The 26086-nt window shown below is 43.5% G+C and overlaps 1 long non-coding RNA gene across 1 annotated transcript in view; it reads right to left on the bottom strand.

Moving 5' to 3' along the window:
- Window positions 1-2860: 2860 nt before the first annotated feature.
- The window catches only part of LOC141982934 (uncharacterized), a 107179-nt gene continuing 83953 nt past the window's right edge, over window positions 2861-26086 (bottom strand). Inside the window, exons 2-4 of the long non-coding RNA XR_012638251.1 lie at window positions 7500-7675; window positions 3008-3078; window positions 2861-2880 (exon numbers count right to left, since the gene is read on the bottom strand). This is a non-coding gene — a long non-coding RNA (uncharacterized LOC141982934). The remainder of the gene's footprint in view (window positions 2881-3007; window positions 3079-7499; window positions 7676-26086) is intronic.

Below are 26086 nucleotides of genomic sequence, written 5' to 3'. Positions count from 1 at the left end.
ATACAAAACTACTCAAAATAGTTAAGTTCAAAACACAGTGTGAGGACTTACAGCGGGAGCTCATAAAACTGGATGACTGGGCAACAAAATGACAGCTGAAATTCAACACTGATAAGTGCAAAGTAATGCACATTGGAAAAAATAATCCCAACTATACAAATACAATGATGAGTTCTAAATTAGCTGTTACCATTCCAGAAAGAGATCTTGGAATCACCATGGATAGTTCTCTGCAAACTTCTGCTCAATGTGCAGCAGCGGTCAAAACAAGCTAACATTATTGTGGTGACCAGAATATAACTGGGTTAAAAGAAGTTAAATAAAACGTTAACTAAATAAGTTAAAGTGTTTTAGGGATTTTTTAAACTAGTACTTCTAATGTTTAGTTTATGTATCTCTTCACCTGTAAAGCCATGTTGCTTTTATCCTATGAATCAAACTGTGCAAGCCTTACCAAGAGAATTTTTTTATTTTTGTATTTAATTTATAACCAATAAAATTTAGAAACCTAAAAATTATCTATATTAGCTTTTGCATACATAATCATGTAGCAATTTTGAGATTCGATCTCTCATGATCTACCAGCTCTAGAAACAAATGCCTTCTGTCCCAACGGAAAGCAGAAATTCCTAGCTTTCAGTTGTGTAAGATGACACTTTCCTGCCCAGGTGGTTCAGCGATTCCAGACTTTAAACCAGTCACTGCTCAAGGACAGAACATTGCCTGTTTTGGGGCACAGGAAAGTTTAGTTTGGGGAGGCAAAAATGCACATTTGGGGAAGGGAGGAAACCTCTCTCTGGCTGGTTATTTTGTGTTTTTAAATGGTAGGTATTGGAAAGGGCTCAGAGAAGTGTACTAGATCCTTTTTATTTAGAAACCAGCCTGCCACCCCTGCTCTCAAGAGATCCGGTGTGGCCTACTGGATTGACTACTGGACTGGGACTTGGGAAATCTGTGTTCTAGTCCTAGCTCTGCCACTGGCCTGTTGCGTGGCCTTTGGCAAGGTGTTTCCCCTCTCTGTGCCTCAGTTTCCTCATCTGTGAAATGAGGATGTTGATACTGACCTCCTTGTAAAGCACCTGGGGATCTATGGATGAAAAGAGCTAGGTATTATTAGAGTCCCCACTTCCCCCATGACAGTTGTGTGTAGTCATAAAATATTAGGTGCTTGCTCCTCTCCCACCCCTGGGATGTCAGATTGTCATTTCTATGATGTTCCTAACATCAAGGAGTCCAGAATCCATTTAAATTAACCGGAAAAGAGAGCGAGCTACTCAAGATTTCAAAGCTCTTACTTAGTAAGCAGCAGTACATCAAGGCTTTTGCCCACTGGGGATTTGAGAGGAAGGTCGAGACAGAGCAAGGCAGTTCCTATCAATGCTAGAATGCATCATAAGTAGTTTATTAGGTAAATGTTGCATCTTCAGCAAGGGGAAAATGAAAGATTTCCAAACATGACAGGATTTCCCTTAAGCTTTGATCTTTGATTTTATAATCTGCAGTTAACTAATGTACAAAGCAAAATGCCAGCTAGTCTCCTGTGGAAACGAGGTTTGAATATAAATACTTTACTCATTTATATGGAAACGGAATGAGAATTTGACTCTTGCTAAATCCCATCAGATTTTCGTCCACGTTATTTTGTACACCCTACCCTCTGCCCACTGTCTCCATTGCTAAAAGTCTGGTTCATGCCTTGGCCATCCCTTGCTTTACCTAGTGCAACCTTCTCCTTTTTGGCTTCCCATCGTCCTACACCTTCAGGAAGCCTAAAAAGTTGCCACTAAAATCATCTTTCTCTTGCGCTTCTTTGACAACATCTCTGTTCCTCATCTTCACATTCAGGGAATACAACAGTGCCTATATGGCCCAGCCAACTGTGGAGTGGGAAAGGGTCATTTTAAATTATTGGATACCACATAATTTTATTTTAAAAATTCCTAAAAAATATTTAGTCCAGAGAAACAAGAAATGGCAGTCCAGCTCTTACTGTTTCTCTAACTGCCAACACATGGGGTATGGCTCCTGCTGCTTAATCACAGAAGTTCTTTAACAAGGATTATGGGACACCGTAATCAAAATAAATCAAGCAAAATAATCAATTTTTATTAACCATGGCTGTTTTATTATTAAAGAAAGGAAAATAAAACATTAAACAAAACAACACAAATGACAGAACACATGATAATCTGGTCACTTCAGTTACAATCTCTTTTGTGTATCTCTCCGAGGAGAGCTTTATTAGAGATTACACCTTGGAGAGTGAACTGCCTCTGGTGCATTCTTCATTTGGTAAGCGAAGACCAAAGTATATTGTTTCCAGAATAATTGTGATTTCAGTTTAGTATCTTATTAGATACTTGAACTGTTTATTTACAAGCAAAATCATTTGTTTAAAGGCAAGTGGATCCTGTTGGGTATTAATAAATAACCAGCCAGTTTAGAATTGGGCAAAGTATGCAATATTAAATAAACTTATGGAATTGAAGAAAATATTTATATTACTTACTCAGAAGAAGCCATTTAAGGAGCTGTCTTGAGACAGGCCAATTAAGAATCAATATTAACCAATATTAAGAATCTTAAAATGAATTAAATCCCACAATTTCTCTGATTACCAATGTTCAGTTCCTGTCATCTCTCCAGGAATATATGGTCTAACCCTCCTGTGATTAACAGGAGAAACAGTTGGTAATTTAACTTACAACAGTGTTTTCATATCCCAATAAAATTGTTACACGAGTTTACATCTAATCCCTTGGCAGTATCTTCATCAACTTGCTCTCACCAAGCCATGTTGAAGTCTCAGGGAGGTTTTCCTTGGGTTGGTTTCTTCTTTAGCATTCTGTGTTTTTCTTCTCTGTCCTTGGCAGGTTGCTTCTAGAGATGGACAGGATGAGTTGCAGAGTGCTTGCTGTCTAAGCAGAGCAGCGGTGAGGGAAGGGCTCACTTCAGAGTCTTTTATTCCCCGCTCCTTCCTATTTTCAGAAATTATAGGAAAACACACCTTTGGAGTCACGTTGGCTGCTGTCACTCTTTCACTGGCTCCATGTCTTCATGGGTTGTCCTCAGGAGCGCCTTTATACATGAATATGTAGTTTATTAATTAATATGCAACATTTCTTTAATTGTCTTTATTCTTGGGGCAGGAAAGCATCAGATAACTTTCAAGGCTAGTTTTAAGTCTTTATCTCAGAGAATGGGCTGAATATTCTTTCAATTTTATTAGTTTGAGAGGAAATGAAATTCTGTTTTCAAAAAGTCCAAAAATAGCTTTTAGAAAGTCTTTAGTTTAAGTTGTTGATTCTGCATGACAATTTGTAGAATGATTTTTCTTATTTTCCTAAGTTGAGTTAATTAATTCCCCATTAATATAAATGTTATATAAGTAAATAGCTTCTTACATTTGTCATTAGTTTAGCAAGGTCATTAGATTCCATGGTAGTACATAAAGCATGTAACCATTTACATAGCAGGGCCATTAGGAACTGTAGTAGGAACTTTGCATTTGGCTAACATATTTGCAAGTTTGCATTTCACAGAGATGTCATTTCAACATTAAGAAATACAAGTTTAGAACATTTCCAACTACACATGTTTTCCTCTAAAGTTTAAGAGCACAAGCAGGTTTTTTGGCAAGGAACTGAAGGTTGGTACTTTATCTAGACTTATTGCTCTGAATACACACCCTACATTGCTTTCACAATCAAACCTTTTCCTGAAACAGGAATTTTTTCCCTTGGTTTATGTGACAAAGTGGGGTTTTATTCACCTTGTTATGCTGTACATGAGTCTTACTGTCCTATACTAATACTGTGTGTTCCTCAGTTTCCCTGTGTACTGCACCAATGGTTAGGTGATGGGAATTGGCTGTGTGACTTTTGCTGAGGCCCTTGGGCAGGTGAGGCTGCCAAGTTCTACACGTAGGTGATGGCCAATACCCTTCGTAACCTGAGACCCAGGAGGGGGATGCGACCAGGTGACTCTTTGCCCAGAAGTGAGACAAAGGTGAGGAGGAGAAGCAATGGGGGGATCGGAGGTCGGGTTGCTGGAAGATGGGGGGTCTGCGTTTTGGGACTGGAAAGGGGGGAGTCCAGGGCATCTGGCCTGGGATCCCCCAAGATGGACTTGGCTGAAAGTCACTGATTTCTGTGCTAACAAGTTCTATTCTATATTCTTTTCCTGTCGACTAATAAACCTTCCCGTTTTACATTGGCTGAGAGTCATTGCTGACTGTGGAGTTGGGGTGCAGAGCCCTCTGGCTTTCCCAGGAGCCTTGCCTGGGCACATTCGCTGCGGGAAGCATACGGTGTGGAAGGGGATGCTGAATGCTCCGGGGCCAGACTCAGGAAGGTTGAAGCTGTGTAAGCTTCTTGCCCTGGTGACAGTGTTCTCAGAGAGAGGAGGCACGCTACCCCAGGGTCCTGACTGGCTCCATATGGAGTAGTTCCAGAGCATCACCCGGTGACTCTGTCACAGTTTGTCTTCCTGATGTTTGCTTGTCCTTGAGAAACAGAAGCAAAAACCTTCTGGAGTTTCTTTGATTAGCTTTAACATTTTGTAACATAACTAGCTAAACTTATGTTTTGTTAGATTTCCAAGCATCCTGGCTGTAACATGCTTTAAGCCATATCTTAACATTCAGTTAAAGAGCAAATAAGTTTGTAACAACTTAACAAAAAAAGTTATAACCATTTTATTAATGTTTGCATCAATACAGAACACGGGAACTCCATTGTGCTAGATCCTGCATATAGACACAATCAGAGATAGTCCCTCCCCCAAAGAGTTTATGGTACAAATAGAGAAGATAGACAAAGCATGGGAAATTAGTAATGCATTATTGTTCCCATTTTACAGACATGGAACTTGAGGCAAAGTGAGATTAAGTAGTTTGGCCAAGGTCGTACAGGAAAATCTGTGGTACAGCTGGGAATTGAGCCCTGTTCTCCTGAATCCTAACCCAGTGATTTAAAAACAAAAGCATGCTTTTTTCCCCTGTCATCTGCCCATCATCATTTGTGTATGATCACTTGTCTACTTTAGGGCCTGACTCCAAGAGGAGTTGAACATCTTCAACTCCCACTGAGCTAAATGGAAACTGAAGGTGCTCCGCACTTTGCAGGATCGTGCCTATGTTGTGTGTTTCTCTTGGCACGGAGCTTGGGAATAAGTGGGTTCTGCTCCATTTACTTCAAAGGAGGTTGCTAACTGCTTATGCCAGCCATGAATTTCTTTTCTCATTTGTCTCTGTGAATGGGTTTCCCCTTCAGCTGCTGGTCAGCCTCCTGGGTGAACTAAACAGCACACACAGTCCATTAGGGGTACCTTCACCAAGTGTGTTTGTTATTATTTCTTCCTTAAGCTACAGATACAAACATTCTATAGTAGCAAGTGGATGGAGGCCCCCAGCTGCTCACTGGGGCAGAATTTTGTACTGTTTGGTTTCTTCCCTGGGTTCTCCAGTTGATGAGCTAACTACCTCATTAGCGCATCAGGCTCCCTACAGGTGTAAAGTGATACCCTTCCCCCTTCCCTCTTGAGGGACCCTTCTCATGAGCGCTTACTTCATGCAGAAGTGGCTCACCTTCTACAACGAGACGCAGTGGAACCTGTGCTGACACAACATCGAGGGAAAGGGTTCTACTCCCATTACTTTCTGACCCAGAAAAGGACTGGGGGATGGAGGCCTGTACTAAACCTAAGCCGACTGAACAAATTCGTGAGGATACAAAGATTCAAGAGGGTCACAATAATACCTGCACTGGATCAAGGGGACTGGTTCACAGCCCTTGACCTACAGGATGCTTATTTTCATATATCAATTCATCCAGCTCACAGACGCTTCCTACGATTCACAATCGGACATGACCATTTTCAATATAGAGTTCTTCCTTTCGGACTCTACACAGCACCAAGAGTATTTTCCAAGACTCTAGCCGTAGTTGTGGCTCACCTCCACAGACATGGGATCACGCTTTTCCCTTACCTAGACGATTGCCTCATCAAGGGCAACTCCTTTGGCAAGATGTTACATTTCACCATCTCCCTCTTCCACAGCCTAGGCCTCCAAATAAAAGTCCAAAAATCCACCCTGACACCTACACAGCAGATTGAGTTCACTGGAGCTCATCTGGACTCAATCTGAACCAGAGCCTCACTCCCACATCACAGATTCTTCGCTATCACACAGCTCATACGCACGCTCTCTGTTCGTCCCAGGATACAGGCAAGAATTTGCCTACAGCTCCTTGGTCACGTGGCAGCCACCACCTTCATGGTCAAGTATGCCAGGCTATGCATGAGATGTCTTCAGGGCTGGCTCAACTCCAACTTCAAACCCAACAGACACACCTTAGGGACACTGCTAACTCCTTCAGCCAATGTTCTAGCTTCCCTACACTGGTGGACAAGACGGGAAAACCTCTGCACGGGCATACCCTTCCCGCAACAATCCCCAGCGCTCATGCTCACCACAGACACTCCCTAATCGGCTGGGGAGAGCATCTAGGGGGACGCAGGGCACAATGCCGCTGGTCCGCATCAGAGACGCGCATACACATAAATCTCTTAGAGCTCAGAGCAGTAAGGCGAGCATGCCTTCACTTTCTTCCCTCATAAAGAACAAATCTATTCGGGTCCTAACAGACAACATAGCATGTATGTTCTACATCAAGAGACACGGGGGAGCCCGATCACATTCCCTATGCATGGAAGCCATCCGGCTATGGAATTGGTGCATACAACATCACATACAAACCATTGCTTCATACCTACCCGGCTGCCACAACACTACTGCCGATGCACACAGCAGGCACTTCTCGACAGAACACAAATGGGAACTGCACCCCACAATACTTCAACAGCTCTTCTCCCTATGGGGCACCCCATCAATAGACCTCTTTGCCACAACCCAGAATCACAAATGTCGTCCATTTTGTTCCAGAGCAGGATTCGGGACTGCATTCCTAGGAGACACGTTCCTCATCCTCAAAAAGAAAAGGACTGCTTGTGGCACCTTAGAGACTAACAAATTTATTTGAGCATAAGCTTTCGTGAGCTACAGCTCACTTCATTGGATGCATTCAGTGGAAAATACAGTGGGGAGATTTATATACATAGAGAACATGAAACAATGGGTGTTACCATACACACTGTAACGAGAGTGATCACTTAAGATGAGCTATTACCAGGAGGAGAGCAGGGGAGGGGGAGGAAACCTTTTGTAGTGATAATCAAGGTGGGCCATTTCCTGAGGAACAGTGCGGGGTGGGGAGGGGAAAATAAACATGGGGAAATAGTTTTACTTTGTGTAATGACCCATCCACTCCCAGTCTCTATTCAAGCCTAAATTAATCCTCATCCTGTGGAACAACTCTCTCCTGTATGTCTTCCCACCAATCCCTCTGCTACACAGGGTTCTTTGCAAGATCAGAGACGACAAGGCCCGGGTCATAATCATTGCCCTGGCTTGGCCGAGACGGATGTGGTATCCATACCTACTCCGCATGTCCTCCCGTCATCCACGGACTCTTCCCAGCAGATCAGATCTGCTTTCCCAGGACAATGGACGGGTTCTTCACCTTCAGCTCCAGAAGGTCCACCTGACAGCATGGTTCCTTCATGGTTCCAAACCCACGAACTAGCTTGTTCCGAGCAAGTTCAATACGTCCTCCTGAACAGTAGAAAAAAAGACTCCACTCGTAAAACTTACCTGCAGAAGTGGAAATGTTTCTCCCTCTGGTGCTCACATAATCACCTAACACCCCTCACCTAACACTCCCTAACATCCTAAACTACCTTCTAAAATTGAAACAGGATGGACTCTCGCTCAGCTCCATCAAAGTACACCTGGCGGCACTTACCACCTTCCATGACTTGCTAGAAGGCTACTCACTCTTAACTCACCCCACCATAAAACGATTTCTCACGTGCCTACAAAATCTCTATCCAGAAATTTATCCAACGGCAGCTACATGGAATCTTAACCTTGTTCTTCACAATCTCATGAAACCTCCATTCGAGCCCTTGGCTACCTCCTCTCTTCTTTATATGTCCATGAAGGTAGCTTTCTTAGTTGCAATAATGTCAGCAAGGAGAGTAGGAGAAATGGCCTATCCTCCCTACACAATCCTCTCCAAAGACAAAGTCACCCTGAGACCACATCCTAAATTTCTCCCTGAGGTGGTGTCCACCTTCCACCTTAACCAACCAATATACTTACTACTTTCTATCCCAAACCTCACAAGACTCCGCACGAGGCAACCCTGCATACTCTCGACATCACACGAGCAATCACCTTTTATTTAGACAAGACTAAACCATTTCGTAAGACCCCGCGACTCTTTGTCTCCATTACCGAAAGATCGAAAGGTATGGCTATCTCTATACAACATCTGTCCAAGTGGATCTCTGACTGCATCAGATCCTGTTACCACATCCAAAATATTCAACCACCCGAAGGCATTAGAACTCATTCCACTCGAGCCATGTCGACATCCGTTGCCTTCCTACATAACATACCCATTCCTGACATCTGTAAAGTGGCTACATTGTCATCTGAACACACATTTGCCAAACACTATGCTATCATGCAGGATACCATGGCAGACACCATAGTAGGCCACACAGTACTCTCTACAGTACTTGCTGCCACATCTCCAAAGTCCCACCGACCATAGTGGGAACTGTTCCACATTCACCTAGAGTGGAGCACCCACAGAGACAGCACTTGAAGAAGAGAGAGTTACTCACCTTGCAGTAACTGAAGTTCTTCGAGATGTGTGTCCCTGCGGGTGCTCCACTCCCCGCCCTCCTCCCCTCTACTTTGGAGTACTAGTATGATTTCTCCACGGTAGAGAAGGAACTGATGGGGGCGCGGGATGCGCACACTCAGACAGATTCTAAGAAGACCATGAGATACCAGCTGAGCGCGTGCGTCCTGACCAGGCACTGCTACCAAAGATCTCCAATCAACGGTGCCAGGATGCACCATCACCCAATCAAGCTATGCAATTCTCTCCAATGCCCTGGGTGATCTAACTGACCAGGGTGCTGGCCTCCAAAGAGCTCTATTTGTAGCTGCTAACAGTGCCCTCTTCCAGGCTTTGTCCACACTGGAACTTTATTGGCAAAATTTTTGTCATTCTTCAGGGGTGTTAAACCCCCTCTGCCGCGCCGAACGACAAAAGTTTTATCGATGAAAAGTGCTGGTGTGAACAGCGCTTTGTAGGCAGGAGCGCACTTCTGCCAACAAAGCTGCTGCCGCTCGTTGGGGGTGGAATTTTTTGTTGGAGGGCGAGCTCTCTCCTGCTGACAAACAGCAGCTACATTGCGCACCTTGTAGCGGCACGGCTGTGTTGCTAAAAGGAGGGTAGTGTAGACAAAGCCCCAGTCTCTAACACCAAACACACCTATGGAACTATATGAAGTAATAATAATAATGACTGAAACCCAGGAAAAGTACTCTGCAATTTGATTGTTATTCTTAACTAAATTATTTTGACCTTCACAAAAGTGATTAGAATACCATTTTAGGATAAACTAAAGAAATAAAATGTACCCGATGGAGCTATTCTCTTGTTTGGTTTGTGACTAATTAAAAATAATCCTACTGTTTTTAATTTACTAGAAGTATAATAAAAATTGCATAAGGGCTTCTACTGTTCAGCCATAGGCTGGGCCTCTTTGGTATTTTGCCAGTGTCTCAAAGTGTCAGTCGCGAGAGACTGTTTTGAGTGATTCTCCACACGTAACCGTAGGGATGTTATGGTTTTAATCAACCACTCTAATAGATATAATTACAGTATATGCTACAAAAAAAACCAAAACTTGCCAGCAGTTAATTGTTGTATTGATGCAGGCAATACTGAATGTTACCAAAATGTGTTGAAAATAAAGCTTTTATGCTAATGGCGGATTGTTAAATTACCAAAGCAACTTTAACCCACACCTATCCCAGAAACTAAGAACATTCCTAGAAATGAAGGAGGGTCAAAGAAAATGAACAAACTGGAACAAGTGTGAGAGATCGAAGAAGTTTACTGGCTAAATTCCCGGATCTCTTTGATAGTGTGCTATACAGAGTAGTAATGCACTGCTCCTTGGTTACCAAAATCCACGGATCAGATTCTGAGTGGAGCTATACCAGTTTATATAGACTGAGGATCAGGTTCCCATTGTTAAACTTGTCTATAGTCACATGATGAAATGCTAATGAATCAATCAAAAATACCAGGCATTTGAAAGTGAGACCTGCCTTTCTCTGGCCCAAGGACTACATAAGTATTTATCCACAGTGGATCAGTCATGGGATTAGAGAGAGGGAGAAAGTGAATGACTCTAGTCCAGTGGTTAGTGTACCTGCCTTTGAGATGGTAGACCTAGTGTCCGTTACCTCAGCTCCAATCACTATTTCATTATTTATCCACCAAGGAACAGCTTCAACAGGAGAGACTAAGAGACCATTTACCCCTCTCCCCCATAGCTCACTGGTTACAGCAGGGGTTCTTAACCTTTTTCTTTCTTAGCCCCCGCCCCAAAAACATGCTATAAAAACTCCATGGCCCAGCTGTGCCACAACAACTGTTTTTCTGCATTTAAAAGTCAGGGCTGGCATTAAGGTGTAGCAAGCAGGGCAATAGCCCAGAATCCCATGCCACAGGGGACATCGCAAAGCTAAGTTGCTCAGGCTTCAGCTTCAGCCCCAGGTGGTGGGGCTCGGAGCCCTGGCTGCAGTCCTGTGTGGCGGGGCTTTGGCTTTCTGCCCTGGGCCCCAACGAGTCTGACACCAGCCATGCTTGGCAGCCCCCCAGCGGGTCCCGGAGCACTGGTTGAGAACCACTGATTTAGAGCACACACACACTGAAAGGCAGGACACTCCTGTTCAAATCCTTTCAGGTGAAGAGGGAGGAACTGATCCTGGGTCTCCCATATCCCAGGCAGGTGCTCTAACCACTGGGCTAAAAGATATATAGTGGGGGCCACCATCTCCTCCCCCCATAACTCATTCTCACAAAAAATGCCTGCAGTGCCTAAGGCACCTGACTTCAGGTAGCACGTTCCTGACTGTGGACACTAAGCAGAAATAGGAGCATCCCTACAGCTCTTCCCCTGAGAGGGGGCGGGGCATGGGACACACCCATGTCACCTGTATTCCCACTGACTAATTTAGGCCTAGCCTGCTGGCTTTTCTGGATCTCATTCTTATGGACCTCTTTCTCCCCATTCATTATATAGGGAGCATGGGCAGCTAAGCGAGCTCTGTGGATCCCAGTATTGTTCCTGTGATTTTCTAGTCGCCTAAAAGATAGGCGCCGTGATGCTCAGCGTTGCAATGCCTAAGTCCCTTTGTGGATCCCGCACCTAAAGCAATTGCTCACGTCGGAAAGTAAATTCAGAAGGTATTTCTGTGTTTGTAGAGGACTTTAATGCCCTAAATGCTTTGTCCTCTGTCAGAAAAGTTATCATACTGTATTTGTGTTCTTTACATTTCTCTCTCCCACTCTAAGGTGCTGACTCTGTGAGTGCTTCAGGGCTCAGGGGAAAAAAGAGGGTGCTCAGCTCCCACCAGCCACCACAGTTCGGCAGTGCTGCTGATCCACTGCTTGGGGGGGGCTGTCCATCGGCTGTTTGGTGGCTGGCGGGAGGCACTCGGGGGAGGGTGGACAGCAGCGAGCATGTGGGGGGCCTCGGGGAATGGGGCGGAGCTGGGGTGAGAAGAGGCGGAGCGAGGGCGGGACCTTGGGGAAAGGGGCGGAGTGGGAGCAGGGCCTCGGGCTGGAGTGGGGGTGGCGCACCCACCAGGAAAAATAAAAGTCAGCACCTGTGTCCACTGCACATTCTTCTCTGCCACCTGGTCCCCTTTTTGCTCCTTCCTCATTCACATGCTTCCCTGTAGCCTGGTTGTCTTCTCCTATCCACATGCTTTCCTGCTGCTTTCCCTCTATCTCCCCTGGACATGTTCCCCAACCATCTCGTCCTCTCCTCCCTCTGCTTTGCTGGGCTTACTCCCTGAAAATCTCATTCCCTTCTCCCCTAGACATTCCTCTCTCTCCAGTCTCACTGATAGCTCCAGGCCCTGAAAGTGACTCCTACTTCCTCTGTCTCCTCTTATGTAGCCATGGCCACTAAACAGAAGCAGCTAGGCTGAGTCCTCATTTCAAGCTGCTTTTGCAGGCGTCCAGACTCTTAAGAGCAGGCACCTCTAGAAGCATGTGGGAACAAGGAGGACCCACCAGCATCATGTCACCAGCTGTTTGTGGACCACCAGCAAGTGCTCCAGGATCCATAGCTGGGAACAACTACACTAGGTGATCCAGGTGGATTCCTTGGCCTGTTATTTTTCTCTTGATTATCTCCTTTCTACCCCCATATGTTATCAGCATTTATTGTGACCTATACATGTGACCATGTCTTCCAGCTGTACCCTTTTACAAGGTGTACCACTTATTGTAAAACATGAATTTACCTCTATCCACATGAATCTGCTTTCTTTTCATTAAATATGTTAATTGTTAACATCAGAAATACTGAATCAAGAACTGAATCTGGGAAAGGATAATCCTGTTTTGCTCCAGTAATCCAGAGATATGAAGATAGAGCTTCTAGTTTTAACTAAGGGTAAAATTTGTCTCAGATTATATATATCTGTTCAACCCTGAATCAGCGAGATTGCACAGGGGCAACGGAGGATGGAATAAGGCCCGGAATATTTGCCTGAAACAAATAAGAGGAATGGAAAATCCCTCTCCTGCTCTACATATGTATTCGGCCCATGTTGTAACTCAGAAATTGTTCAGCCAGATGTGAACTACTGGGATACAAATACTCCAGTATTCATGCTGTTGGGTTCTGTATTCATGCACATCCCCCCCAGACTACAATTTTGCAACCAAAGACTAATTTCACAGGAAAAACAACCACTGAGCCATGCAGTGGGAGATAAAGCACCAGTCACGACAAAGAGAAAGAGAGGCAGAGAGCTGTATAGGTGTGTGTGACGTCAAAAGGGCACCTTGTGTCACTAACTGTTGTCTATGGTGCAGTGCTGCAGGATGAGGTCTCAAATTGCACATTTGCTAAATGTGAACTTAGCACCATCCTGGCAGGACACAGGATAGTAGGAATTGTGGACAAGTAGAGAGTTTTCATGAGAATTCTGATCCAGAGCCAACTGTGAATCATTTGCAAACTGTTATGGAATCTATTTATTTATTTCTTATTTTAAACGTACTTAAATTTTCATACAAGCTGTGGCTGCAGCAGATGTCAACGTAGACTTTTTTTTAAAAAAAATCTGACTACAGTTTTGGGTTTAATAGGCTATACTAGGCTTTTATCTTTCACCACAGTGAGTCACGTAATCTAGAACAGATGATCATTAGTATGCTATAGTTAGAGAGGCACCGCACTCAACGGGTCAGGATTCACAGATCAAGAATTATTCACTGAAGAAATTCACAAATAATTTTGAACAGCAGATAAATCTGAGAATTTTGCAATCTGTTTAGATTGACTTTGTGAGCATGATGCAGGCAGGTTTTTGCTCATAGAGCTATAATAAAAATGACTAATGGGACTATGATTGGTCTATGTAGACAGGTTTAAAACATATTTAAGAACAACATTTATCTGAAAATTCCTATTGCTGAACAAAAGAAAGCCCCGTAAAGTCCTCAGGTTCAGTAATGAAATCTTTAGGCAGGCAGCCAGACTGCATAATGCTATTACTAGAACAGAATCTTCTAGTAAGTCCCGGAATAATTGCAATAGTGGGCTTTCCCTAAAATAATGTGAAACTTTTCTGAACAGCTGCCTTTGTGTAGGGCAGAAGACTAAACCCTACTGCGCTTTCCGGATGCTGGTGGTATGTCTTTGTTGCCAGAATTTTAATGATTCACCCTGCCCTCTGTGCAATGCCACTGCTGCTAGTGATTTTATTTGCTAACTTTCTAGGGCCAGATTCAAAACCGTCTACTTCAATAGGAAGACGCCCATTGACTTCGCTGGGCTGTGGATCAGGGTTTGGGAGAGGGAAGTGGTTACACAACAGTCTCAGATCTGCAGGATGAGATACGTAGCAAGTGGTATTGTAAAATATTTACCGAATAGTAGTCATAGAATCATAGTTATTCCCATCTCCCAGCCAATGCAGGATTGTCCCCTACTGTTTGTTTTCCAGTGTCAAAGCCAGTAAAATTTTAAATGGCCCAAGTGACTGCGGTTTCTTAACACTTTCCTTGGGAGACTTTTCTACAGATTATAAATTTTTACTGTCAAGAAGTTCTTCTGATATTCAACCTACATTTTCGTTGCTTAATTTCATCCCATATTCCTAGCACTATTGCACGATAACACCCTTGATCTCCTTTGTGTTTACACTCTTCCGATATGTAACAGCTGTTCCCTTTGTCATTAGCTCTTAGTCAATCTATAATGCAAACCACAGAAAAAAAGTACTGAAGTGATGAATAGATTCCCATCTCTTGGTAGTAAATGAGGGTCAGAGTCTGCCATCTTTAATCATACTGAGTAGTACCTCACTCCGCAAGGAATCCCATTGAAATAAATTGTTCAACCCGTTGATTTCAATAGAACTACTCAATACAAATAATTGTCGTAGATCAGGCCCTGAATGTTAAGAACAAGGGAACAGATAGTCTAATGTAGGAGTAGAATGGGAGCAGAATTTCCCTGACTTTTCCTCCACCTCACTGATCTGCCAATATTCCTAAAAAAGTTTCATATTTTAAATGTTGCTTTTATTCTTTTATATACGCTTGTTTTGCACTAAAAGATGTATGTTGGCAGGAACAATAACGAGAGAGGTGGAAGTTGGCTTGGTCAATAGGCATTCTGGTTTTGGTTGGATGTGTCCAAGGAAATAATTTGTAGTGTGTTCTTGTGGGATCAAGGCCAGTTAACGAACACTAAAAGATGACTACATTGCTTCTGTGGACTCTGTGGAATGCACAAAAAGTTTCCAGAAAGGGCCTCCCAATTCCCTACTGTAGTGTGGGTAATCTCATGCCATGGTACCATGGGCAGCCTTAGCAAGAGGTGATTAGCACATTCTTATATAAGATATTGCATTATTTGTATTTTCTTACAAAATAAGATACAGTACCTGGGTTATTTTCTACCTGTAACAAGAAGCATGGTTTTCAAACTGCATGTCACTCTCCTATTCAGTTTAAGAAGCACTGCTTATTTTTAGAAGCAATTGTTTACAAAACGGTCGGTGTTTCCTGGTCATATCCTCTGATAGAAATGGCTGTGTTGCAGCTGGCAACATTTCTACCCCTCATCAGACTAATTTCCTGGAACTGAACAGAAAACAAAGTGGGAATATCACAATATCAATTAAGTACCTCTGGAAAAATCAGCCAGTCAGGGTGGAATCAATAAAGGGGCTCAGGCTTTGCAACACTACCATATACCAGGAAGGAGGGAATTGAACCTGGGTCTTATACATCCCAGGTGAGGGCTCTAATCACGGAGCTAGAAGTTATATAATAAGCTGCAGTAGCAGCTTTTCCTCCCGCCAGCTTTTGAATGTGACCCAATGCCATAGGCACACTGAGAGGGAACTTACTGGACTGGGACCCTTGGGTGAAATAGATGGCTGAACACTGATCCTTCCCTGGTTCATAAATCACTCTGGGGCTTAGGTGGGAGAGAAGTGTCTGCATGCCTAGAATGAAGCAGCAGTGCACAAGCCCAGAGACAGAAACTTTAGACACCTAGGGGATTTTTACTTTGAAAAACTGAGGTGCTGGGTAAGTTTAGGTGCTGACAGAGTTTGCTGGGAGTTTTACAGCTCGCAGTGGGGGACTTAGGCACTTAAAGACAGAATTTAGATGCCTAAAAACAGGACGTAGGTGCCTGAGTAGCTTCATGGATTCCACACTAATAGAAAACAATTATTAAAAGACATGTTCCAGGCAGAGGTGAAAGTAAGCCGGTAAGGCGTACCCACAAGAGCCGGTGCACCGTACTGGGGCAGCCCGGCTTCCCCAGGGGGCAATTTAAAGGGCCTGGGGCTCCCAGCAATGGCTGGAGCCCCAGGCCCTTTAAATTGCCTCCAGAGCCCTGCTGCTGGAGACCTGGGGTGGCAGCTGTGGGGCTCCGGCAGCTATTTAAAGGGCCTGGGGCTCCCCGGCTTCTACTACCCCGGCCCTTTAAATAGCCGCCGGAGCCCCACCGCCACTACTCCAGGGCACCGGGGGCTATTTAAAGGACTGGGGCAGTAGAAGCAGGGGAGCCACAGGCCCCTTAAATAGCCCCCAGAGCCCTGGGGTAGCGGGGGCTCCAGGAGCTATTTAAAGGGCCGGGGCTCCAGCTGCCTCTGCCGCCCCGGTCCTTTAAATAGCCGCTGGAGCCCCACCGCTTCCCCAGGGCTCCGGCGGCTCATTAAAGGACCGGGGCAGTAGAAGCAGTGGAGCCCCGGGCCGTTTAAATAGCCCCGGGAGCCCTGGGCTGCTGCTCTACCCCAGGGGGGAGGAGAGGGGAGGAGAAGGGGGGGAACTTACCTTACAGGGTGGGCTGGGGCTGGCTCTGAACCCCTCCACCTCGTCCCTTCCAGGGGCCAGAGCTGGCCCCAGCGTACCTTTAAGTCAGTCGACTTACTTTCACCCCTGGTTCCAGGACAGTCATTCTAAGCTATGGGTAAACAACTCTATTTAATTGGAAGTCACAATTATTCTCTTCAAATTAGTTGCTCCTGCAAAGGCCAACTGGTGTTTGATGTGATTATTTGGACTGGGCATTAATTACCAAGCTACTCACTAACAAAAGACAGATTTCTTGGATCTTCACTTAATCATCATCTCTAGGCAGCCATTGATTTTCTTAGCTCTGTTGAACCATCACAAAAATGAAGCTAGGTATGCAATCTTGTTTGATTTAGCTGTGTCAGAATTAGACTGGAGACAGGGGCAGATGGACAGATCAAAAGATTTCAGTGAGATTTACCCTCATTTCAATTGCATGGGCTGGCTATGAATTTTCATGGCTGGACAATTCAAAGCCATCAGTAAGGGGGAAAATACTAGTTTTTAATGGGGTAACCTTGTCAAAAAAGGAAAACTTTTGTTGAATTCAACCTTATGTCATTATTGTTTGCTAAATCTACATGGCAGAAAAATATGTATGGTACAAAGAAATTGAACAAAAAATGTAGCAGAGAAATCAAACTGAGGCGTTTGCTGTGCCAGCATGAACAGGGCCCAGATGCTGAGGCCACCCATTTCACTACTGCCAGCAAAGGAAACATAAATTATAATAAGTATGCAAGTTAAAATTTTCTGCACACATACCCACTTTGCTCAAGAGTAGAGCTTTCATAGATGGGATAACACATTGATTCTCATTTGGTAGAACACTACCAACTGCTGGAATGTATTGTTCCAAAATCCCTTCGACTGCATATAACACATGAATAGCATCATTCTTATGGTGGAATCTTTTTTTTTTTTCCTTCTCTCTACTAGGTCCCTCTGGGCTGGCAGATTATATTTAGCAGTGTTAGTATTCCAATAGCATCTCTAGGCCCCCACTGAAATTGGGAGCCCATTGTGCTAGATGCTATACATACATATAATAAGAGACAATACTTTTCCCAAAGAGCTTACAGTTTTTATAGACAAGACAAAGGCTGCAATACTATCCCCATTTTACATATGGAGAACTGTAGCACAGAGCGATTAAGCGCTTGTTCAAGATCACACCAGAAGTGTATGGTAGAGCCAGGAACTGAACCCAGATCTTCTCAATTCTAGGCCACTGTCTCAACTGCAAGGTCATCCTTCCTCTTTAGTACTCATTGAGCTATCTACAATGGATTGAGTTCTTCACCTTTTCTTTTTCAAATAGAACATAAAGCAGACTGGGAATATAGCTCTCAATCAAATCTTAGACAAGACATCTCTTTCTCACTTGCTCTGTCTCCTGCCCTTCTCATCTGGGAAAGCAATAGGTTCTTGACCACTGTATCATTCAGGACTACTTACAAACCACACTGCTGAAAGAATGTTGTGACTGGCTTAGCCATGAACCACACCGTCTCCATATTACCCATCACCACAGCAGTTGATACATAAAGTTCTTGTTCACGGATGCTACTGAACTACTCTTCTTGGTTCACGCTAGAATTTTACATATTTTAGGTTATTTTTGTATTTTAATTGACACTTTCCCTGACTGACATCAGTGGGGAAAGATGTCAGATTCACACCTGGGAAGACAAGCTGTTTAATCTTCCCTTACAGTGTGGATGGCTGATCCAAAGTTCTCCAAATCTGACAAGGTTTCATTTATGTCACAGATAGGAAATCAGCTCAACAAAAGTATTCTAGAAATGCAAGGCAGCCTCCAGGCAGGCCCACCTCATGTAAGCAGATGCTATCACCCCCAAACTTGGCTTCCATTGACCAGTCCTCCACCATACTCTATGTTTCATCATTGCTTATTTAGCACCACAATCTCATAATGCATTTTCTCAGGCCCACTTCTCTATCATGTACCAGCAGGTACCAGGACTGGAGCAGAAAAGGTTCAACAACTCCCAAGACTGACATGGAGACAGCAGCTTGGATCACCCATTGCCATTATCAGGGCTGTTACTGAGACTTCTGGGTCTAGCCATTTGGTCTTGCTGAAGTTGGCAAGTTGCCAGCTCTGGCCACCTGATGTGGATCTTATTGTCTGTCTCCCAAAGTCTCTTCCAAATCGTGGCAAGCTAGCACCTGATTGTCATCATACGTAATATGCCAATTTTCAGTCTGGAAGTTTGCAGGGTTCCTGGGAACATTATGGGAAATAAAAATAAAGGCTATGATTGTGCAGACAGGTAGTTGCCTGTGGTTAGGGGACACCACTGTATTTGACTGTTGGGTAACACCCTATTACCTAGATCATGGGGTGATCCTCTGTGAGTCCTTTCAGGCCTTACAAACAGACCACACCGCTTCAGGTCTCTTCCACCAGCACCCTGTTGTGTTGTGCCACCAAGCCACCACCTGTGGTACTATTTGCAGTCTCCCAGGCAGCTTCCCTACTTATTCTGGGGAAGGGACCAGAGCCAGCATTAGCCAGTCCTGCCTTCCTTTTGGGTCTCAGCTCCCCTCCAGGACTTCCTCCGTCACAATTGATAAACTTCCAGCTGTTTCCCCTTCAGATTAGCCCCTCAGATGTCCCTCTACTCAGTTAATTGATCTTCCAGTTCGGTCCCAATTAACCTATATTGGTTGAGTGACAGGCTGCTGAGTCAGCTTCTCACTCACCACACCCTGTTACACTCTACTGCACTGGGATTTGAAGTCAGCTCCTAGAGGGGCAGATTTGAAAAATATAGCAATACGTGGTAAGCGCCATGTGTCCCAATATGTTGGTATGTGGGATCATCTCTCCTTTTAGGTAGGAAGATTATTCCCCACTCCCATTAATGCATGTGAAAGAGCTCTCCAGGGACAGGCTAGTGGGTCTCACCCTTAATGTTTAAATGCCATATTAGACGTCACGCCTTCCCTACAGCCAGAGTTGCCAAGACAGTGAAAGGAACCTTGACTCACACTACTCCAAGACTTGCCCTGCTAGCCACGAATCATTAAATTCCAATGGGCAGTTTTTGCCAGCGTGCTCTAGGTGTAGTTATTGTAGATGAAAACTTGACACCAGAGCAGTGCTGAACACTGGACCAGGGGTAGACAATAGGTGGTCAGCAGGCCAAATCCGGACTGCCAGACGCTTTAGGAACAGACATCTAAATCTTTTTATTTACTTATTATTATCATCATTATTGTTATTTTTACATTATTTTCTCTGGACTCTGGACCTTGACTATACCTTGATCAAGAAATTTAGACCCCGACAAAAAATAGTTGACTACCCCTGCACTGGACCCTTCTGCCTTGCAGATTCTAACTTCCAAAAGGAAAAGTGATTACAGAATTTTTCTGTGGCTTTAAAGCACCCTATGTTACAGCAAAATTTAAATGTAGAGCAAAAAGACCCAAGAATCATACCACACATCATTCACATAAGAACAATAGCTGGCATTTGATTCTTATTGGCCAATTAATGACAGACCCTATTTCTGGGTGGGAAGCATCAAACCAGCCTTACAATTTACAAGCAATATTAAAGCAGCTGTTCCTTTATAAATGTAAACATGGATACAAATCAATCCAGAATATAAAAATAAATGTGACTGATTATCACATTCATTCAAAGGTCATAACCAAACTCAGTGGCAGCTCTTGCTCCAAGTGTTAATTGTGGCATTATAACATGTTGGAGCTACGTGTGTTCTCATTAGTTAAAGGAACTTTGGATCGTGCCCTTCAGTTGTCTTCTGTTGCTGGCATGTTTCAATGAAATCTTCCTGCTGCAGCTCCTTTGAAGCTCCCTACTGGAATGTGCACTATATATTCTGGGGCACTGGTTGGAACAGCTGAGCCCACATAAATCCTTTATTTGGAAGAACTATTTTGTTAAATAGACAGCTGTGAACAGTCTATGGAACTGGGATGAAGGTCACAGTTTTGCTCTGATTTCACATTCTCATTTTTCTGAGGAGGACACCACTGACCAAAACCAACTACCTTGCATTTTGTGCAAACACAGCTTTCCCGGGGGGTTAAAATAACCTCACTGAGCCACACTGTAGCTTTGACGATCTCCTTGCACAACGCCCATTGACGTCAGTGGGACCTGTGCCTCCGAATCAATCTGGCCCGTAGCCTGTGGGAGGTGACCTGTGACGACGCAACTCCTATCTGTGCCTTTGGAAACCTGACCCTAAAGGTGCAAAAGCATCTTTTTTCAAAGTAAAAATGTGACCATCAATATGGAAATGAAAACTGACAAGGTATTCAGAGCGCAGTCTGTACTTCTAAACCGGACATATTCAAATATCTGATCGTAATGTGCTTGAATTCAAGATAACCTAGTTGTTACAAAGTACAATAAAATTACAATAGCTTTTACTGTTGTCCTGACATAAAGAGATGAGAACTGAATATAAAACTCAGTAGAAAACTTAAAAAATATAATTCTACTGCAGAAGAAAGGATTATATTCATGGTTATTCATTATTTATACAAATATACTGTATATATTACTATTGTTATTTGTTGAGTGCTATGGGAGCTCTTAGAACTAATATACATATATCCTAACAAATGAAATACTATATATCAAAACACCATGTAAAATTTGCACAGGTAAGCATTCACAGTGATACCAGGAAATGTGACATTTCTGTGCAATCAACCAATCTTAACTCTGTGCCTTTGCAATTCATTTACGTGATACCATACCTTTCTTGATTAGCAGATCACATACCGTTTCTCAAATAAAACAATATACTACACTAGGTGCATATATGTATTTAAGATAAAGCAATCATGTGAATATAAAAGCATTCATTTTTCAGAGACCAAGCAATGGAAAATTTGAGAGTGGTCACTTTGGATGGGCTATTACCAGCAAGAGAGTGAGTTTGTCTGTGGGGGGGCGGAGGGTGAGAAAACCTGGATTTGTGCTGGAAATGGCCCAACTTGATGATCACTTTAGATAAGCTATTACCAGCAGGAGAGTGGGGTGGGAGGAGGTATTGTTTCATGGTGTCTGTGTATATAATGTCTTCTGCAATTTCCACAGTATGCATCCAATGAAGTGAGCTGTAGCTCACGAAAGCTCATGCTCAAATAAATTGGTTAGTCTCTAAGGTGCCACAAGTCCTCCTTTTCTTTTTGCGAATACAGACTAACACGGCTGTTACTCTGAAACATCCCAAAATGTGATTGTTTCAGAAACGTATGAGCTTATAATAGAAACTTTTTAGCCTGCAAATGCTTGATTTATTTTATATAAGATCTGATGATCTGCCACAGAGAAAGTGTAATTTTCATACCACCTCTAATCCTAAAATTATAACTATTTCATCTATACAACTTCGCAAGTGCAGTTTTTCAGAGAACTCAGTGAGCTATAACTAGATTTCAAAATTGTTGTCTTTATTTTGCTGGGTTTTCAAATAATTTATTTGAACAGAACACAGCAGGATAATGTCAGGGATTCAGGGTAATTCCAACCTAGGTAATTATATTCTGCCTATTTAAATTCCCCTTTTAGTTTCAATTCCTTATGCCAGTCTTCACTAGTTCACTTCCTATCCTAAACTATCATAGCATGTTGCTGTGTGCTCTGTAAAAATGAAGTGATCTGGTGGCTAAAGCAATCCCTGTATACTACATAAAATTGGTAATCATTTTGCAAATGTTTTGATGGCTTTGTGATCTTTGATAGACATGTCCTATAAGGTCATGGGAATTCCCTTTTTGGGGCTCACTGAATGTTTGCTACATCTTGTTCTAACCATAAAAAGAAAATAATACATCAAGAATGGAATGGAATGATACATACATCAAGAATTGTCCTTTCCAACTAATTCCCCAGATCCTTTCCTGTTTGTAAATTACAGAGGCTGGACTATAAGGTTGTATACTCATGGAATGGTCTTTTAGTCATATTTAGCACATGTGTGTGTGATGTCGTCATAAACATGTTACATACAGCATCAAAGAATGTGTAAGACATGGATGGTGAAAGAGAAGAGATAGGGTGGATTATATTGGGACACAGAATATAATTATAGGGCATCTTTCCCTTCTAACACAAAGCCCTTCTCTTCAGGGGCCTGATCCAAACCCCACTGAAGTCAATGTTTTCATTGACATCAATGGCTCAGGTCCCAAGACAGGTCATGTTTATATATGCCAAATGTCATATATTCCAAATGTCTCCCAGGGGCCACTTACATACAAGACCTTGATTTGGAGTCATTTTGGTACTTATCAAGCTTGCCAAGTGAAGTAAAGTCTCCTGTATAGGTATGTAATATTCAGATATCCTGTTGCTTTGAACTACTGTAGTTACAGAATTCTTAGGCCTGGGCTACACAAGAAAATTAGGTTAGTTTAACCACATTGGTCAGGGATGTGAAATATCCACACCTCTGAGCAGCATTGTTAAGTTAAGACCTAAGTCCCTGTGGAGACAGCACTATGTCGATGGAAGAATGATTTGAACCTAGCTACTGCCTCTCCAAGAGGTGGATTACCTATGCTGATGAGAGAAGCCTTCCTGCCAAAGTAAGTAGTGTCAACACTGAAGCACTAAGCTGCACAGCTACAGTGTTTTAAGTGTAGACAAGGCCCTAGTTAGAAGAACCACATCTCCACCACCTGTACTGTGCTCGTATTGGCTGTTAACATTCCAGGGACACACATTTTAACAACAAATCTTAACAACGGTTCACTTTCTTAGTCAAGCTGTGCAGGTATCATGATAAGAGACCACAGGTCAAATTTTGTTCTCCATTACATTGGGCCCCATTGAACTGAATGACATTGCACAGTTTAAATAAAGCAGAATTTGGATTTGTTTTGTATGCAGTAGATCAGTGGTTCTCAAAGCCCATCCGCCGCTTGTGCAGGGAAAGCCCCTGGCACGCCGGACCGGTTTGTTTACCTGCCGCGTCCGCAGGTTCGGCCGATCACAGCTCCCACTGGTCGTGGTTTGCCGCTCCAGGCCAATGAGGGCTGTGGGAAGGGTGGCCAGGACGTCCCTTGGCCCGCGCCGCTTCCCACAGCCCCCATTGGCCTGGAGCGGCGAACCGCAGCCAGTGGGAACTGCGATCGGCCGAACCTGTGGACGCAGCAGGTAAACAAACCGGTCTGGCCCGCCAGGGGCAATCCCTGAACAAGTGGCGGACAGGCTCTGAGAACCACTGCAGTAGATGACACACTAGTTTCATTGCTATTTGCATATTTATGCAAATGAGCCTGGCGTATTTTTGTGGAAATGATGAAGAGCAACAAGATCTCTTATAGTTCAAGCTTGCCACCTCTGTGAGGTTTCTTGACTAATCATACTAATTAGATGTAAACTTCAAAGGATATGCTGATAAATGGGACAGACCACCTTTAACATCAGATTGTTCCTGTATTAATGTGTGCTCATATGCTCTTTCTCTGGGGAGATTTGGACTTCCCTGCCCTAGTTGCCAAATTTAACACCAAAGTTTCTCTGATGGCAAAAAAGAAAGTACCTGCCGTGTTTCCTGCCCCAATTTCTTTTTGTCCCAGTAGATCTGCATGTGATCAAGCATTTGTATCTTACCTTTAAGTGTCTTGAGATAATGCTACTTAGCTCTTTCTTCAACCATTAACCCACAATAATCCAGCTACTCTGCACACCATACACCTTGGACCCACATTCTCAAGTGATTAGAAAAATCTCAAACACAAAGGACAGTGGGGGAGAAAGAGAGAATGAGAGACAGAGATAGAGACAGTTGATGAGTGATTCAGACAAGCAAACAGAAGGAACCTAAGAAAGCAACCAATATCATGAGCTCAGGGACCAGGAGGATAGTACCCAAAGGGGTAGCAGGAGAGTTGCAAGATATAGGATGGAGGATTAGAAGTAAAGGGAGGGATCTTGGATTTTACATTTCTGGATGGGGAGGACATGAGCCACTGGCTGCGAATTGACACCTGAGCACATGAGGATGATATGTGCTCAGGCCACTGAGGGAAAGGAGGAGTAGGAGTACACAGCTGCCTGGCTCAGAGCTGGAGATGACACCAATACCCTCCAAACAGGGTCTGTGAGCCAAGGAGGACTTTCCTTGGCCTCAGGGAGAGCCAGATAATCCAGCCATCATGCGCCTAAATGATGAACTGAAGTGGGACCTGGAGAAGATGACAAAAAGGACCCACATTCTCTATGTCCCAGTCGATGTCTGTGACCCTTTGCACCTCAAAATAGCACCCTGGACCCCCCCATATTCACCACTGTTATATGATTATGGTATGTTTTGTACAAAGTGTGCCTTGTGAGATATCATTTGAGAAGTCATGATCTGTTGAACATTACTATCCTGTTGAATTATATGTATTATCATTGTAACTGAAGTTATGAAGTGTTGCTATGTGTGTGTTGCTGAAATATGTTGTGAGTTTGGAAGACACCCACAGCTGGCCCTGCAGTGGCAACAAAAGAGCAACTAACACTCCAAGACAGATTTATATTAGGACTATTCAGCCAAGTGTTGATGGCCCATTAAGGAGAATCCATGCTCTCAGTGGGCCTCTCCCGAAGCACATAGACAATGGAGGTCCAGTGTCTCAGCAGGGCATATAGAACATTGAGATAATATCTTTCCATGCACATGGATTGCGGGGCGTAAATTGGAAGCTTTCTCATGGCATTTGTATTTACTGTTTGTTTTCTTCTTCAAGTGAATATGTGAGAAGAAAATTCCTGTTTACTTTGTATTGATTAATATTAAAGCCACCGTTTGTTGAGGGTCCTGACAGTCAATGTAGCAAGAGTAGGTGCTTTAGGCAGGAATCCCCAATGGGAATTTTGTTTGTCATGACAGAGTTTTTACTGCTAAGGTTAAGGGGACAAATATAAATTATTCACAGACCTGATTTATCTTCATGATTCACTGTCAGTTGGGGTACAGCTACACAGCAGCTGGGAGGTGTGATTCCCAGTGTGGGTAGACATTCATGCACTAGCTTTGCTTGAGCTATTGCCTAAAAATAGCAGAGAGGCTGTGGTAGCCCAGGTGGCAGTATAGGCTAGTCACCTGACTACAATCCCATCCAATGCCTTGGGTGGCTAGCCCAAACCGCTGCCCATGCTGCTGCAGCCTCACTTCTAGTTTTAGGCGCTAGCTCAAGTACAGTTACTGTATGTACGTCTGTCGTCTATCTGAGCTGGGAATTGCACCTCCCAGCTGCTGTGTAGACATACCCAGAGACTTTCTGTCCGGATACAAAATAACTTCCTCTAGCCCAAGTTATATTGCTCATTTTGAGATGCTTCTCAACTTCAACAGCAAAAGCTTCTCTGTACAACACATTGATTTATTCAGATAGAATGTCTCAGGTGTGTCAGGAGGATGGAGTAGATCTGAAGGAAGAAAATAACCTTTCACTTGAAGTAAAAATTAAAAGAAGGGGATCAGTTGTATTCAATGCTTTAAACTTTGCATTCTAATTATATT

The sequence above is a fragment of the Natator depressus genome, chromosome 2 (genome assembly GCF_965152275.1).
Source record: "Natator depressus isolate rNatDep1 chromosome 2, rNatDep2.hap1, whole genome shotgun sequence".
In the NCBI taxonomy this organism is placed as follows: Eukaryota; Metazoa; Chordata; order Testudines; family Cheloniidae; genus Natator; species Natator depressus.
The sequence above is the reverse complement of the archived record's forward strand: the minus strand, read 5'-3'. Positions and strand labels throughout refer to the sequence as shown.